Consider the following 7,894-nt stretch of genomic DNA (forward strand, 5'->3'; position numbering starts at 1 on the left):
TTAAATCTGCATATAATTGTTAGTTCATATTTGCTTCGGATCTGCTAGAAACCTTAACATAGGGCACTGCAAATCTGGAGGTCCAAATGTGAAAGAAGAGGTTTGGGAAACACTTCAAACCAAAGTGCCAGTGAGACTATTGACTCATGTACTGGACTTATTGAGATACAGTTCAACGAAGGTATGCAGACTCACAGTGAAGAAACCACATACAAGAATCAAGAAAGCTCTGAATTTGATGAGGATGAATGGCAACTGTAAGAGATTGGTATTTATTAATATTATTACTGTATCTCATCATTCATATTACAAAAGCTTATTACTTTTTGCAATTAGAATTTAATATTGATTTGTAATTGTATTTTTCAACTTTCTATTTCCAATTTTCCAAATTTAAAAGAGCATAAAAAAAAGACCATAATGTGTTTATTGATACAGAGATGTTTATTGTTTATTTAGACATGTTTGAGTCTCAAATCTATGTGATACATTTCAGAACCATATGATACAATTCATTCAATAGTAATACACATGTCGAGAACTTAGATTTTCATTAATTCTTTCAAAATTTAGCCATATGATACAATTCATTCAATAGTAATACACCAATCTGTGTGATTCTCCATGCAAATTGCAAAAGTGAATACAAAGTTTCAGAACCCTTTGCAAATGACCTTGAATTCCCTTTTATAGAAACAAGGGAGCAACAACAACTTCAGGTCGAATTGCAAGTTTGCAACATGTGAAGACTCAACATCAAAATCACAAACTCAACACAAATTTATATGGCCATCACATGCTGTATTAGAAATTTAACATCTGCTACATGTTTGATGTCTCCTGGTCAAAAAACAGAGTTCAAAATTAAATATTAATTTACGCCATGACAAATTAAATATAGATAATAGCAGTGCCTAAAACCTAGTAATCAGAAATAGAGAAATGCATAAATGTTAAAACAAGGGAGAATTTGAGAATACAAATTTACTGGCTGAAGTTTTGCACTGTGCATCATAGTTGTGTGAGTGCTGGTTTTTTCATATTCACAAAACAGAGTTATTTCAAGCAATGCCAAATTACAAACAGAAAAAACATAAAACCTTGAAATTAAGAGTAAACGAAGAAAATTGTGCAATACATGCTGTGATTCTTAAGATTTCTGTGCCAGTTTTTGTAGGGTGCTCCACTCTTCGTTTGATGGAAGGTCAATATTCTGTAAACTATGGAAAGTAAACTGCAACTTCGTCAACATTCCATATTTAGAAGATTGACTTGACATCACTGTTTCATCCAATATCAAATTTAGAGTTGTAAATGATTGGATGAATTCTAGAAAGCTTGGGGGAGTTGTGTCTTTAGGAAGCAAGTCTAAATCCGACTTCATTTTTATCTCCATGCTGTTTTTGTAAGATTCTTTTCCAATGAATTTATTTGATGGGTCATCGGTCTTAGGCAAACCCAGTTTAATCAATTTTTTTTTCTTTTCTTGTAGCTTCAATATCTTTTTTCCACAATTTTCCATAACTTCTGATGTTTCCCTTAGTTTCTGGCATTTTTGAATGATAAATGATGTCTTAACTGTGGCATCAATGCGGCTCTTAATTCCCTTGGATGCCGAGTAGCTATCAATGGAACTGTAGACTACTTGCATAATCTTTTTTGCCATATCCTCTTTTGAATAAACATGTGTGCTCTTCTCAAAGTGCCCTTTGATTTTCATATAAATTACTTTCAGACTTTCATTCAAGTCAAACCATTCCCACAACTTGTCACTCCTCTGCATTATTTGCCGCCAAATGTTTTCTTGTATATACTTCGTTGTATTTTTCATATTATTTTTCAATCTACCCTCCAAAGTTTTTATTTTATCATTTGCATTGTGCAGGTCTTCTTTCATTTGTGCACATTTTTTTCTTTCTTCCTCTACTTCCTCTTGCAAATGTTTTTCTTTTTCTTCCCATGATCCAATAGGTCCTGTAATTTTCTCATTTCGGCAGCAACAGACTCATAACTTTTGTATAATTTTTGAAAACTGGCTTTTTCCTCATCAATTTTTTTACTGCTTTTAGCCAGTTTTTCTGTCAGGTCCTTCAATTCTGCATTCATCTTCTCCTACTCTATAATTTCTACTGCAGAGCTCAATTTTTTTATCCTTTTCTGTAAATCATTGCACTTGCTTTCTACTGCTTTCCTCCTTGATTTTTCGTTTGCCAGGTTTGCCTGTAACTTTTCTATTTGTTTCTCCAGTTTATTTTTTTCTCTCTCCACCTTTAGTAGTGAAGTGTAGACCACTTCGTTAGTCCTTTTTGACACACTAATTTTGTCCACATTATGTACTTTGGAAAAATCCATTTGGAGGGTGCTAACTTGAAATTCAGAGGGATCTATTTGAATGTGTGGTGGATTTTTATCTTTAGTTGGGGCCGGGGGCATAACAACCATGAACTCCATCATATCTTTTTGTGGGTCATATGTTGGAAATACCCTATTCCTTGTAGGCTCTCCATTTAAAACTTCAGTCAGGGAAACCCTATGAAATGCTTTCTTTTTTTCTTTATTTGCTTTTGTTGTGTGTTCATATTTTTCATAGTAATCACGATATTGAAAATCTGGGCTTGCTGAAGCAATTGAATGTTTGAAAGGTGACATAGGAATACCAAAGGCTCCAGTTCCACTTATTCTTGTGGTTTTAACTAATGCTTGACTAGGATTACCAACAACAATTCCTAATACTGTCTCACTCCCACTGACACTTTCATGTGTAGTTTTCTTAATATTTTTAGGTGTGTGATCTGAAGCTGCAAATGATTATTTTATAGTGTCAGTGGCACTTGATATAGGATTTTGAATAGTATTAGTATCTATCACTAGTGGCCTCTTGCAAGAGATATTTTATTGTAGCCCTTATCCCACAACTAGACAACTAGTATCAGTAGTACTAGTAGTACCCATGCCAACCCCACCATGGCCACCAATCATAGAATCACTTGACTGAAAAATAATGGGAATACTATCCCCAGATTCCCCACCTGTGGCAGTGACACTTGATTCACCACCAATGGGAATACCATGATGTGGTGGTGGTTGTGGATTTGAACCTGAAACAAATGTAGGTGGACCCTGAGGGTAATGAGTAGTACCTATCTGTGATGAATCTAAAGAATCAAGTCCAATGAATGGTTTAACATGAGCTTTTGATTTTGACCCTGATGGAAGTTGTACTTGAAGTGGATACCAAATGCCCTCTCCTCTGGCACCTAGACCACCACCTTCAAAACCCATTTTTTCCATAATGCTTGCCCCTTTGCTATATTTTTCTTTTATAGACTCATGGACTACACCTAATATTTTAGGGACTGTAGTAGTTGTTGGAGCGGGCTCAACCTCATACTCATCATCATTTTCACTCCTGTCATGTGTTGTTGTGGGATGCTCTATATTCCACAATTTGCTAAACTCTTCATCCTCGTCGATGGTCTCAAATTCTGCACTGGTCTTTGGTTCACTGAGATTCTTCCTCATAGTCCAAAAATCATTTATTTTGGTTTGAGTCCAAAAACTCTCTTTACATTCTTGTAGAATTGATTTGGTTATAGATTTCTTAGATGGATTAGCAGATTTTAGGTAGAAATTGTAGGACCTCCTATTTTGGATGCCCTGACCCTCCTCTGTTGTCTTCTATGTGTGCAATGCCATAATTTGTAATGAAATTTCTTCTGTTGAAATGTTATTGTCAGTTGCAATTTTCTCCGTCTCTTTTTTAACCTCATCCCAAGAGTCCATGTTTCTAAGCTTTTCTAGCAATAGTTTACTTTCATGTTGACATAACGCTGAAGAGTTCCCATTTTTCTTAAGCCTTGATTGAACTACATCGATTGGATCATACTGACAGATACCCTCATCACTAAAGTTAAAAACTGTCAAAAAATCATGTGCCACATTGAATGCTTTTCTCTCAAATGTGAACCCTCCACATGAGAAAGGCAAGGAAGGAAATATGCTATTCTTTTGTTGATCATTGAAGTGCCTATCTTTTCTCTCCAATTGCCGTACATACTCTAATGCAAATACCCTCTCTGTCACATGTATTGGAAGTCTGTATGGTTTTATTACCGATTCGTAAAACCTTAACATAGTGAATTCTTCCATGAAGAACCAGTCAGCCAATTCTATTTGACTTCTGAGTTGAATGCAATCTCTACAAGACACAGGCAACCTAGGCATTGGAGTGCTTGTAATTTCATTATACATTGGTGCCAAAAAGAAGTCTACAAAATGGTTGTAGTTCTTTCTGTTATCATGCATCCTTATCTTTGGTGTCCATTCATATATTGGAGACTCCGTTCTGTTCCCAGTCTTCTCATCAATCTTATAGCTCACAATTTGAAGCTTGTTGGTCTCGAATATTGCACGATGCTTGGATAGAAGGAGATAACACAAGTAGGATGAGAACCTAAATGTCTTACAGGAACCTTTTTTGATCATTAGTAATTGTTTTTGCATGGATTTAACAATGTGCTCAATAAAATTATATCTTACTGGCTGACCTACACAATGGATATTATAAATTATTTCAGGAAGGCTTGCACCCACTTCCCTATCATTTTCCAATCCCAGGCAAAATGACAGCAAGGAAATAGTATCCCCAACCCATGGAACAAAAATGTTAGAATCATAAGGAGGCTTATGATTTTGATCCAACACAATACCAGTACCACTCTTTATTATAGCTTTGATAAATGAATCTTTGCGAGTTGGATCGAGACTCTCATAATTCCCTGCCAGCTTTTCAAGGTCAATTTGGACGTTTGAGTTTTGGGCTTCAAATCCTAGGTTCAACAAACGAGCAAATTCTCCCTCGTTTATAGATAGAATTTCCTCTTTTGTATTTTTATTGACAATTGCTTTTTTATCTTCATCATAATTTTTAGCGCAAACCATGACAAGATCAGGACAAGGGAATACTTCAGGTAACACCATGCTTCCCAATCTAGCATCCCACGATGCGATTTTATTTGTTCTTTGTTTTAACATTGTGTTGAAAACAATAAATTTTGCCCTGGATGCATCTGTCGCCTTACTAGACAATGCATATCTAATATCTATGATACGCTTTTCACCATGGATAGCAGGGTCATAAATATCACGGTATTCATCAGTGAAACTTGGTGTTTTAACCAGTTCGGTTAGGTACATTTTGTTTTTCATTTTGCTTCCTGTTGAACTACTACTTCCCGTTTTCCCCATCGCTGTTATTGTTAATAATTCAAAATAATCCTAGATAAAAACCTGAAAATGCTAACCCTCAAATTGGACCACGAGATTAAAAAAAAGCAAAAAAGGCGGGATGTAGGTGTTCTAGATTTTACCCGGAATTTCTATTTCATTAGATTGGCGCAGACATTCTCTGTTGCAACTTGCATTCCTCAATCTAGTAGCTATTTCTGAATCTCCCTCGATTTACAGGTTTGTCCATGAAATGAAATATGATTATGATTGATGAGTCTCTTATTTTGAAAACTCTGAAAAGTAGAAAAGTAATACCTAAAGGGCAAAATATCTAGAATCATGTTGTAATTTTATTAATTACTATTAATGACTATTCGATGCCGAAGGACAAAACAATCATTACTTCAGTATAAATTCCAAGGACATTAAGAATCATGTTGTAATTTTATTAATTATTATTAATAACTATTCGATGCCGAAGGACAAAACATTCATTACTTCAGTATAAATTCTGAGGACAGTAAATGTAAAACGTTCAATTCTGGGCGAAGTTCTCACAAATGTGTTCACTTCCCACATTCGGGCCGAAATCCACCCAAAGCCGTTGATCTTTGCTCATCCAACAGATGAGGGACCAGGGTACCTGTTGTGACTTTACGGGTCTGTTTTTTAAGTCTGTTTAATAATTTTAAACTTCTGCCCGAAAAAGAGCTTTATAGACTTAATTATATTTAATTAAATTTAAAACGTTTCAATTCTGGGCGAAGTTCTCACAAATGTGTTCACTTCCCACATTCGGGCCGAAATCCACTCTAAGCCGTTGATCTTTGCTCATCCAACGAACGATGGTACCTGTTGTCAGTTGTCGTGGGTCCCATGACTTCTGCCATTTTTTGGGTACGTCACCATACTCGTGTCACTTTTCGGGTCTGTTTTTTTAGTCTATTTAATCATTTTAAACTTCCACCCGAAAAGAGCTTTATAGACTTAATTATATTTAATTAAATTTAAAATGTTCAATTCCGGGCGAAGTTCTCAAAAAGGTGTTCACTTCCCACATTCGGGCTGAAATCCACCCTAAACCGTTGATCTTTGTTCATCCAACAGACGATGGTACCCGTTTTCAGATGTAGTGGGTCCCACGAGTTCTGCCATTTTTTTAGCACGTCACCATACTCGTGTTAGTTTTCGGGTCTGCTTTTTAAGTCTATTTAATCATTTTAAACTTCCGCCCGAAAAAGAGCTTTATAGACTTAATTATATTTAATTAAATTTAAAATGTTCAATTCCGGGCGAAGTTCTCAAAAAGGTGTTCACTTCCCACATTCAGGCCGAAATCCATCCTAAGCCGTTGATCTTTGTTCATCCAACGGACGATGGTACCTGTTTTTAGATGTAGTGGGTCCCATGACTTCTGCCATTTTTCTGGCACGTCACCATACTCATGTCACTTTTCGGGTCTGTTTTTTAAGTCTATTTAATCATTTTAAACTTCCGCCCGAAAAAGAGCTTTAAATACTTAATTATATTTAATTAAATTTAAAATTTTCAATTCCGAGCGAAGTTCTCAGAAAGGTGTTCACCTCTCACATTCGGGCCGAAATCCACCCTAAGTCGTTGATCTTTGTTCATCCAATGGATGATGGTACATGTTTTAAGATGTAGTGGGTCCCAAGACTTCTACTATTTTTCTGGCACGTCACCATACTCGTGTCACTTTTCGGGTCTGTTTTTTAAGTCTATTTAATCATTTTAAACTTCCACCCGAAAAAGAGCTTTATAGACTTAATTATATTTAATTAAATTAAAAATGTTCAATTCCGGGCGAAGTTCTCACAAATGTGTTCACTTCCCACATTTCGGTCGAAATCCACCCTAAGCCGTTGATCTTTGCTCATCCGACAGACGATGATACCTGTTGAGTGTTGTCAGATGTCATCGGTCCCATAATAAGAGACATTTAAATTTTAAAGATGTGCAATAGTTTGAGACAACTATTAAATATAATGTTAATATTATTTGTAAAAAATTGAAATTTAAAAATAGTATAAAACATGAAACTTAGTTTCAAGAATAAAACAAATAACTAAATAAAAATATAAATTTTGATATACAATTTGAAAAGTAAAAGTTTAATATAAAAAAGAAAAATTCAATATCAAATCTAAAATATTAATTTAAAGTTTAACAAAATTCTTTAAAAATATGTTTACGATATATAATTTTAAAAAATAGTTTAAAAATATATATAAAAGTTCAACATAAATTTAGTGTATTAATTTAAAAAAATGTGCAGTCCTCAACCTATTAAGGCGAGCAAATTTGGAAAGTACAAATGCCAATGTGACGATTAATTGTTGCAGAAGGAGTTGTCTGCGGCAGGTCGCACGAAGGAAGGAAGGGGAGGATGGAAGGAAATATTTTTCTTGATCTCATGGCATTAATGCCTTATCCTACACATTCATTACCCAACCTATACGATGGAGGCATAATTTATTACGTTTTGATCTGTGTGCCAGTTTTTGCTTTGAAGCAGAATAAATCTGTAGTTTGTAGCTTCTGTATGACATTTTTTGTAGGAAGTGCTTTTGAAATTGCAAGTGACCATGGAGGGCAATTTCACATTGCGAACAAACAAGAAGTTGGTGCCCTTTTTGGGCAAAGT

The sequence above is a fragment of the Cryptomeria japonica genome, chromosome 2 (genome assembly GCF_030272615.1).
Source record: "Cryptomeria japonica chromosome 2, Sugi_1.0, whole genome shotgun sequence".
In the NCBI taxonomy this organism is placed as follows: Eukaryota; Viridiplantae; Streptophyta; class Pinopsida; order Cupressales; family Cupressaceae; genus Cryptomeria; species Cryptomeria japonica.